This window comes from Morus notabilis, unplaced genomic scaffold (assembly GCF_000414095.1).
Source record: "Morus notabilis unplaced genomic scaffold, ASM41409v2 Scaffold1, whole genome shotgun sequence".
Taxonomy (NCBI): domain Eukaryota; kingdom Viridiplantae; phylum Streptophyta; class Magnoliopsida; order Rosales; family Moraceae; genus Morus; species Morus notabilis.
The window spans coordinates 335,257-346,422 of NW_010357566.1; positions in this window are offsets into that span (position 1 = coordinate 335,257).

Genomic DNA, 11,166 nt, shown 5'->3' on the forward strand with positions numbered 1-11,166 from the left:
TGTGAATGCATAGAAAAAAAATCATCTCAATAAGAATTAAAACGAAAATATTATGACATTTTTAAGAATAGAAAAAATATTGTTCATTAACTTGAGTTTGAGTTTATGAACTCGAGTTGAAGGAGAAACTTGAACTCGAATTTAGCTCCAAACTCGAATTCAAACTCGAGTTCAAACTCAAGTTCAAACTCAAATTTTACAAAAAAACTTGAATAAAATTATAACTTGAGTTTAAACTTTTTCTGAGTTTCGTTATAAAAGAACAACCTTTTATTTTTTCTATTAAACAAGTGAGTTGGGATTTTTAATTGGATTAAAAACAAAAGTCCAAACTGGTAAATTCCAGTATTAACACCCAAGTTTTGGACAGTGAGACAAAGTTGCATTAAAAAGTTAATATGGAAAGGAGTAAGGTGTCATCTCATTTAGCATTGTTGTTATGATGTGATATTTTAAAAGCAGAAAACATTTAAAGTAAAAATGTGACATTCATGAAAGAAAGAAGATTTGGATTCGCATGAAAACCAAAAAAATAAGAAAATAAAAAACTGGAAAATTCCCTTGCAAAGTGTTCTCTCAATGTGAGATAATGACTTCTAACTTTATGAAAATAAAAAATTCCTCGTGAAATTCTATTCCTCTCTTTTACTAAATTAATGAAAATGAAATGACTATTACGTGGGGAGATATTAGAGGAAAAAAGCGCCAAAAAGAAAAGCAGATTATGTAAATAGGGTCCACAGTCCACATCACAAAGTGAGAGCCACGAGAGAAAAGCCAAACCTTACCAGACTTGGAAAGTGAAAGCTTACAATGTTACAGTCTGTCTATGTGTACGTGGCATGCCCAATTGCCCACGAGCTCACCCTTTTCATTTTTTCTAATTTTAATGTTAATTAGATTTTTTTAATTGGGAAATATTCAAGAGTAGAACACACACACACACACACATATATATATATATAAGTAAAACCTTAAGTCTAACACCCATACAATTAGTATAATTATAATCTTTTTCATATATTCACGTAACATTGTTCGTATACGTGCAACATTCTATTTGTTTAAATATAATATACAAACTTACATGTATTGGACATATTTTTTTATATATTATACTTAAACAGGTTGAATGTTACACACTCGAATGAATAATGTTATTCAAGAATACAAAAAAAGTTATATTTACGGAACTGGTTTGAGAGTTGGACTTAACACATTTTTCTATGTGTGTATATATATGGTTGTCTTGCCCCTTACTATCCTATTTGACTGTTATGTTATTGGTCGTTGTTTGTAGGGAGCATTGCCATAAATCCGAACCTCGTAATCTCTGTAAAATTTAAATGACGTTTGGTTTATAGATTTATAACTATGGTTCGTGATTCTAATTTTTAAAATTTAAATTTTTTATGAGAAAAAATACTGTAATGAATTAAAAATTATGATCCAGAATCAGAAACCCTCAAAACAAAGTGAAGAGAGCATTAGTGGCCTGGACCATCAAAATCTCCCGCATGAGATAGTCTACTTTGCAGTATCTAATCGACAGACACACTCATTTTTACTATTTAGCTAGTACTCTATGTGATCTTAAGTTTCACGCAAATACTTTAATCATGCCATGAATTTTAGTTACATGACGGCACCAAAAACAGAAAAATCAGGGTTGTTTGGACTTAAAAAAGAAAATTACATTCCAGTTTCATGTCTTCTAGTGAATTGATATCTTAATATTTACGTAAAATTTAATAGATAACATAACCAAAAACAATTCTCTCCGGGGTACTTTAAGGCTATTTTTTAGATAAGAAATATCATTTCCATGATTTTAGTCTAAAAATATTTCTAAATAATAATAATAATAATAATAATAATAATAATAATAATAATAATAATAATAATAATAATAATACTAATAATAATACTAATAATAATACTAATAATAAGATTCCCATGATTTTGAGATTCCTGGGAATTTGAATAACACCATGTTGGGTGGTATTCAAATTACCTTAAAATGAGAGAAAGTGAATCCCATGGTAATCACTTTTCTGGGAATCTAAAAATTATAATTCTTGTACCAAACATGATAATATTGCAGATTTCCATTCCCATCCTTAAGATTACTGCATACCAAACGCCTCCTAAGAGTGCATCGATATGGATTTTTATCATTTATTCTTGATTATTACTATTTTGCTAGTATAATTATTTGACTAAAAACGTTTTAATTAATTCTATTAAAATAGAGTTATTTCACTATTTTTGTGCAGTTACAGTAGCTATTTTTTAAGATTTTTACCTTATTTTATATTATTTTATATTATTTTGAATTTTAATGAATACTTTTCATTTTAGATTTATTTTAATTTATTTAGTTTAGTTTTAGTAACTTTTACTTTAATTTTCTTTCAAAATAATTAGTTTCCTCATTTATGTAATGAATTTGGTGACAGGTGGGCTTAATTACAAAATTTTGAGCTGAAATGGGGCAAAATGTAAAGAAACAAATCAGAAATTGAAAATAGAATTCAGATCAAATAAAGCCCATTTGGAGAGTAGAAAAAGAAGCCGAATTTGCTTTTGTGACCGTTAGATCTGCACCACCAACAGACCAGATCGCGTGTGTAGCACCTCCTTGAAATGTGAGTTCAAGCAGACAAAGAAGCAGAGAACAACCAATTAGCGCGCGCCATGTTGCGTGGCTGTCCCCTACTATCTCCAGCTTCCTCTGGTCGCATGCAGCGTCCTCACTAAGGTCTCATTCAGTTTGCAGATTCAAATTTTTAATTTGAGTCGAGATGTAATTTTATGTAAAAATTTTTCCCTGTAACAGAAAAGTTAAATGTGACTTTTTATGAGAGTTTTTAACTGTAATAAAACTGAAATTAAAAACTTGAGTTAGTGAAATAAACGAGGCCTAAGATTTTGGTGTACCCTTTTTCCCATCCTGTTACATGCTGCCACGTCAGCAAGTTCTCCCATCCCTAACTGAAATTTGCCACGTGGGGCATTCACTCAAAGCCTGTCTCCCATTTGGCGTGATAATAAGAGGGATTTTTTGGGCTTTTTTGGGCGCATTATTCATCAGCTCATTACTTGAGCTCCACTAACCAGCAAGGGAGAGCAGAAGGGAGCTTCCAAAGAAAAAAAGGGAAATGAGAAAAAAAAAAGTAAAATAAATATTTTTAGATTTAGGATTTATTTCTAGTTTTAGATTTAGGTTTTATTTTTAGGAAATCATTATGGGAGAGAGCATTTGGAGATCAAAGAAGTAGGCGAGAAGAAGAATTTAGAGATTGTGACAACTTCAGAATGAGTTTTTCTTTCCTATTTTTATCTTTTTATTTTTTTGATTTGTGTATGATAGAATCCATGATTTTAGCTTATTTAATATTAGTTATGGAGTAGTTGTTATTTTTAGAGCTTGATTTTACTGAATTATGAAGTGTTGATTTATGTTAAGATATTTTTCTTGATTTATTTGTGTTGTCCCATTCTTAAAACTTCTAATTTATTGGGAAATAGATTAGATAATTTGACATATGAATTAGGCACTTGGAAGAGGTAATTTATACGTCCGAGTTGGATAACACAACTTAGGTTTTTAGAGTTTGGAAGGCCTAAAATACCTTCGTAGTCGTTAGGAGAACTAGAGCTTAAGGAATGTTCATTTACTCAGTTTTTAATAAGAATATTGGAATCGGGTTTTGAGCATATTATCCGATTAGGAACTCGGGAGAGGTAATTGGATTAATTAAGGGTTCTTGACTAATAAATTAGGAGATTCACTTACTAGTAAATTAATGCGGAATAATTATCATGAAATCAATGCTCTCGTATTTTTATTACTTGTTTTCGTCACTTTATTTTATTTGCTTTGCTATTTTTATTAGTTCCTTTTATTCAATTTTTATCCGATCATTCAAATAATCATAGAGCTGATCAATTTTTGTACTTAATAAAAATTAAAAACATTCATCGTGGGATCTACACTCTTATTCACACTTTATTACTTGAGGCGACTCGTGCACCTATGAGCACAAATACACGCACTAAGTTTTTAGCGTCGTCGTCAGGGAATGTTTATTTGATTTTGGTTAATGTCGATACAAATTAGCACTAGGATTAATTTGAACATTTATTTGCTTTTATTTTACTTTTTTGTTTGTTTTTGAATTTGTTTATTTTGTTCGGAGGGGGAAGGCTCACCCTAAAGTTCTTGTCCTGTAGAAGGTACTCGAATCATCTATTGTACATGCGTCCGTCCCTATACACCTTCAAGATGTTGCGACTGCAAGTCCTCAGCGCTTTGGTATCGGCGGTGAAAGAAGGCCTATTAGGGTTGTTGCTTATAGAAGCCAAGGGTTAACGCTCGTAAAATACGCAGAGCATCCAGAAACTACACCTCCAGTATATTGGCAGATGTTACCCAAAGGGTCGACCCTACCGGTTGGGGCGATAACCTCTTTGTTATCATCGTCGTCCTCCTCTCCATCAAGTATGCGGTCAGCGTTGTCCATGTCCTCCCTAGGGTCAATGGTTTATTCATCAACCACATCTTAACAAAGGTCATCGTTTTCAATTGCAGGAGAGCACCCTGAAGGCTCGGCAGCTGACGGTGAGTTGGGTCTCACAAGAGACGTTGACGACAACCCCTCTCGACGACTAGATTTCTTTGGAGGCATATTTAATTCTGAAAGGGGAAAATTAAGGTGTTAAAACCTAAGGGTTGAGAGGGGGAAAAGAAAAGTAAGCCAAACAACAAACCTTATAACCACACATCTAATCTAAAGAAAGAAAAATCTAGTGTACAAGGCGTCAAGTATTCAGCATAGCGACGAGCATTGAAGGATAAGCCCAGAAATTCAAATAAAGAGCCTAGAAACTGAAATCTTCCAAAGTTGGTTAAAAACCTAGAAAGCCAGTTCAGAAATGTGCAAAAATCACTAGCGGTAAGTTTCTCAATCCATGTTTATTCTATTTTTAACATTTTCACGCAGGGATCATCATAAAACAACGTAAACATAAATTATATGCACCAAGTTTCTACATTCACTACGATACTAAAAGAAGAAAAAAAACTAGGAAGAGTTAATTTGGAAGCTTCCAAATTGGAGGAATTTGGAAGTTTGGAAAAATTTTGGCAGAGTCTCAGTGGTTTTCAAAATAAACTGATGAAAAATGCAGTTAGGAATCACCTATTATAAAGGAGATGATGCCTCACCCTTCGACCGATGGATCGAATATCTGCCCATCCAACAATGGAGATGAAGAATTGCAATCCAACATCGAGAGTATAGGCGGGAAACTGAAGGGGCACTATCCAACGACTTAGATCTAGCCATTCAAATCGGTGAAGAGGCATTTGACACAGGGATGTGACGTGTGATGTAATTGATGCGACCGTTGCTCTGCTCATGAAGCATTTTCTATGTCAGAATCATCATCACCTTAGAGGCTTAGGGGGGCCCACATGCCATAAAGAAGTACATTAAATGATCAAAGACATCTCAACCTTAAAACACTACGTCCGTAAACAACTCTCTAGGGAGTTGACCGTTACAAGAAGGCGTTACATATAAGTATGAGGTCAACAACACTTATAAGTATTGGCGAAGAGGCTTCGGGAAGCATTTACAAAGTCGAGGTCACGTAAAAGATAAGAAAAATATCTCAAACTTAAATATGGAATGGGATATCGGCGGCGTTCTCATATATAAATAGGGAATTGTAGATAAGAAAATCTCTAAGTCTCTCTTAAAGCATTAGTGCGTGTAAACTTTCTAGTTTAGTGAATTTTCTCCTCCTCCTCATAGTGGATGTAGCTCTCAAATCGAGGGTGAACCATTATAAATTTTGTGTGTTCTTACTTTTTAGATCATTAAATTCGCGTTTATCGTTAAGAAAATCATTATTATTCTGTTGACGAATTTTCACCGTCAACAGTGCCTTGTGGTTGGCGGTGAAGATCTGGAAACTTTTTCCTTCTTTTTTGGGTACAAAACTGTTGATTTCTGACAATATTGTGTTGAAGATGAAAGGTTTGAAAAGAAGAAAAAAAATAGGAAGAGTTAATTAAAAAAAATTGAAAAGGGATATTTATATTTTTGTTTCCTATATTTTGACTTTATTCGAAAACTATACTCTTAGTTTTTAATCTTATTTAATGTATACATTTAAGTTAAATTTAATGTATAAATTTATACCTTATTTTGGTTAACAACTGATTTTAATTTTTAAAATGACTAAATTATTCTTGAGAAAAAGTGACAAAAAGAAAACTAAAACATTCTAATATTACAAGAAAAATAACAATAAAAAACACACAAGAAAAAAAAAAACAATTTCAAGGGTATTTTGCATATTTTGAAGTCAAATTGTAAGTTAAATTTTTTTTTTTTTAGTTTTTTTTTCTATTTACCATATTTTATTTAAGGGTATTTTAGGTATTTTTAAAGTTAAAATCGAAGGTTGACTGTGAAAAGGTATATATTTGTGTATTAAATTTAATTTAAAAATATATATTTGATGAGTTTAAAAATTAAGGGTATGGTTTTTAAATAAACCCAAAACACATGGTATAAAATGTTAAATATCCCAATTGAAAAAATAAGATAAATTCAAATAAAACACATAGAATGACTGTAAAAAAGTTTAGCCTATGCATCATTTGATTAAAATCAAACGAGTGGATATAAAAAGAGGTTACTCGTAGTCCAAAACAAGCTGGCCTACGGGAAAAAAATCCCAACTTTATTAGGCAGGTTCAACGAAAAAAGAAAAAGAACTTTCAAAGTTTAATTAACGCCTTTATTTATTTTTTTCTTTTCCTGAACTATAAAACAATAGAGAAATGAAAAATTTATACAAAACGGATCGAATATGAAGAAAATCTATTTATTCTGTTAGGACTTTAGAACAATTAATAAATATTCTCTCTTGAACGATTAATAAATTCAAATCCTAATACAATTATATTAGTAATAATCCATTACCGGGATAATTAATGGAATTTTATGTTGATACAAACTTTAGTTAGTAATTGTACATTCAAATCCTAATACAATTGGATTAGTAAATAATCCATTTATACTGGGATAATTAATCGGTTTTTATGTTGATCCAAACTATAGTTAATAATTACACATATATAATTAACTCTTTATGACGAATTTATCTAGAAATATTATTTAAGCAGATCCTGTAGTTAATCTCGAAACCTTGCAACCGGGCAAGCAGGAAATTAGGCGGAAGGATTCATACCTATTCTTCCTTACATACTTACAATAATTAAAATAATTCAATGTTGAGCCAACTTTCGGTTAAAAAGAACTAATAATAAAGGTCTAAAAAGAAAATGTTGTTATATATAATTAGTTGGTCAGCTTTATTTGCATTTAATATAATACCTAGGACTTAAAACAACATATTCAGTACGTAAGGAGTAATATACCAAGGTTTTCATTGAATGCCCAATTTGCGTGTTGGATTCTCTTAAAAAAAAAGGGTAACCGGCTAGACCACTATAACTGGTGCCCATATTAATTGTCTACCCTTTAATGGACACTAGCCATTCAGATCAATCTTGATCGTCAATTTTCAAAAAAAAAAAAAAAAATCTTGATGGTCAAGAACAACTGAAGTTTTCTCGATTCATTCTTCCACATAAGTGATGGACGGTAAACATAATATATAAAGAGATAAATACCTTTTAAAATATATGTATCTAGAATTTTACATGTTACTCTTGATTAATATCATTTTTAATCAAATAACCATATTAATTAAAAGAGTACAGAATTATGTGCTCTAAGAATAAGTTCAACCACTTTCTCTATATATTATATGCACATGTCCACAATCTTTTCAAGACCTCATGCAAAAAAAATCTTCTATGTATCTTAGACCAAACAATCTTAGACATAATTCTATGCAATTTTTGTACTTTTCTTTTTGTACCTTATAAAGCGATTTATCCCATTTATAATAAGAAAAAATAATGAAATAATGAATACATGTTACGATCACCAAATGAAAGTATTTTCCGGAGCAATAGCACGTGAATTGCAATAAGTTTAAGCTTTTGAAAGGGATATAAGATTGTTAAAAAAAAAGACAAATACATGGTTAATGACACGTCCTTTCCTTCGCCAGCTGCAAGTTATAATTGCACGTGACAGATTACAATAATTTGATTATCATGTATGCAATAATTTGTATGCAACATGTTATTTTCCCCTCTTTTATTTCTCATTTGACATATATATATATATATATATATTGTGTGTGCGTATATATCCTTCTTTTTCTTTTTCCCGTTTTTTGAAAAGGCGGTAGGTGCTTAATATATATATATATATATATCGTTTTCTTTCTTATACCATTTTCTTTGCTGGAAAAAAAATTATCGTTGCTATCGAGTTTTAGGAGCTTAAATATTAATTTTGGACTTAAATTTTCACAATTGTTTTCAAAATTTATCGTAAAGTATAAACAAAAATATATGATACAGTTTTTAGAGTATCATATCATACTCACAAAACATTAATTGTTCATACTCTAAAAAAAAAAAATATCATTACACGTATATAGATCGTGTTGTGAGCTTATTCATGCAAGCTACCTGCAAATTGCTTGAATTAATTACCTGTAAAAGAAACTTTGCGTGTTTGGAACTCGTTCTAAAATGTTTTTATTTTTTGTATGAAAATGAAAGTGAAAACGTTTTCAATCTCAGACATAAATCATTTTTAAAAATGCGTTTGGTAGTTTTATCAAAAGATTGTTTTTAGTGTAAAAAAATGCATTAACGTATTTCTTTCTCTCTCTGCTCGAGAGAGGAGAAAACAAAAATAAAAAATGAAAAACAACTAAAAGTCGTCTTTCATTTATCTCTCATTTTAAATTAAGCCAAAAAATTATTTTCATTTCCCTTTTTTGTCTTTATTGTACCAAACGCTGTTTTGGAAACGTTTTCATTTTTTTTTCTCGAAAAATGTAAAAAATAAAAATAGAATCAATTCCAAACACGGCCTAAATATCGCGTTTCTAGCACCAACTAAGTATTGGCAAATTGACAAGTCCATTGCATTAGGGTTTTCCAATCAGTAAAATTGTGCTTATTTTTATTTTTCCATTTTTTACGATACAATAATCCAGTATCCCATAGAGTTTAACTGGATTATGAAGTAACCTTACAAACAACAAATTGTCAAAAAAAAAGAAAGAAAAAAAAAAGAAATAAACGAACAGCATACCAAACATACAATTTTCTTTCCCATAATAATTTAGGAGTTATAGTGTCGGTGGAAGTTTATGAAAGTGCTCCAACAGATGCTCAACAGGAAAAGCATTTGGAATGTATTTGTTGGTTAAGAATGTGAAACTTTTTGGTTATAATTCAAAGACGCAATTATTAAAGTTGCATCGTCAAGCAAACTATATTCACCACCATGGAATTTAGAGCTTTATGATTTTATAAAGGGTTACAGAATCCCATCAAACTATTAGAGTCCCACCCACCTCCTCTATCTTTTTCAGCTTTCGCTTTCATGCGTGAATTATTTTATTTCTACAGGGCTTTTCTAGAAGTTGGATACTCCAAATTAATCATGTAATGTGATGTTTTAATTAGTCAATATTCGAAGATGTGATCAACTTGAGCTCACGATTCACCTCTTGTAAAAGCCATTGTTGGTGCTTTTTTTAATTTTATTTTTTATTTTACCCTAAACCCTAAAGTCAATTTTGCTTTTGCTTTCATATTAATATTAAGGAGATTATGTGGTTGGACCTAAAAATATTAACTATCAATATATCTTTATTTTTCAACAGTTAAATTTATATAAGAAATTGTTTATTCTACATATTTTTTTAATTTAATTTAATTTTTATCAAATCCAATAATAAGAAAAGTACACTACTGATATAACATTAATACTTAAAAAAAAAAGAGAAAGATAAATTCTAGTTCCCTTTGAGACATGCTATCCCCAAATTTGAAACCTACCTATTGTGTTCATTTATATATAGAATGCTTCTATTTTCACACCTTCCATTTTAAAGTCTATCAAATAATTTAATGAATAATGAGACTTATCGCGCTATTTATAGAGTATAGAAAGTCATATTCCCACAACAATTAGGTTTCCCAAAGTCTATCTTGCATCAAATATAGCACTAAGTCAGTTTTGACACGTCAGCAGTTGCTATCGGTCGACTGGTTCCAGTGGCGTTATAAACCAATCGGTCGACCGGTGTCTGACACGGAACAGTCCAAAAAATTACGTACCGATCGACCGCTCCCTCGACACCGGTCGAACGGTTTCCGTTCTGAATTGCTTATTTCTCAAGTTATTCAATACGAGAAACTTACATAGAGCCTCAGTTTTAATTCAAGTAACCCAATATATAAGTTACTTGATCAAAACAATTATATAATAGTCTTCCCATATTAAATAAAACTCAAAATAAGAATTCAACCAATTTATCTAGAATTAATTTAACAATTAATTCACCTGATAAATTACTCATGAATTAATTACCGATTTCACATTGACTTTGAACATTTTTGCAGAAATATCATAAGTTACCAATATGTAAAAAATACACCGTATCGTATCATGAAAGTATATGAGCTAGCAAAAGGACCCGATGGACATATATAGATCAATCTCTTATAATCACGACAATACTTGTTAACCGACAATTTCATCACATAATTATAAACTTTAGCGCTACTCAACTAAAAGCCTAGGGCTACACTTTCGATCTATATAGTATATTTACAAAGCTCTGAATAGCACTCGTCCACGGCTCATTATATTAGTGTATCATCCTCACAGGATATCCATAATCGACTTGAGGTCAAGTTCCGTTTTACCTTCCCCGATTATATTTTTTTTTTTATGTTCCATTATCACTCCATCAGAAAATTCACTATTAGTACAAATACAAATAGTAAACCATTAGATAACACATAGTAGTTTATTCCTAAGGACATAAACGCTAAAAATCTCCCACTTGCACTTAAGGGAGTAAATGTGACATGCTACGCGTCCTCGTAGACTCGACATGTTTCTCAAAGACCTTAGCTGGCAGGGCCTTTATGAACGGGTCAGCTACATTGTCCTCTGATGTGATCTTGCATATTTTCACATG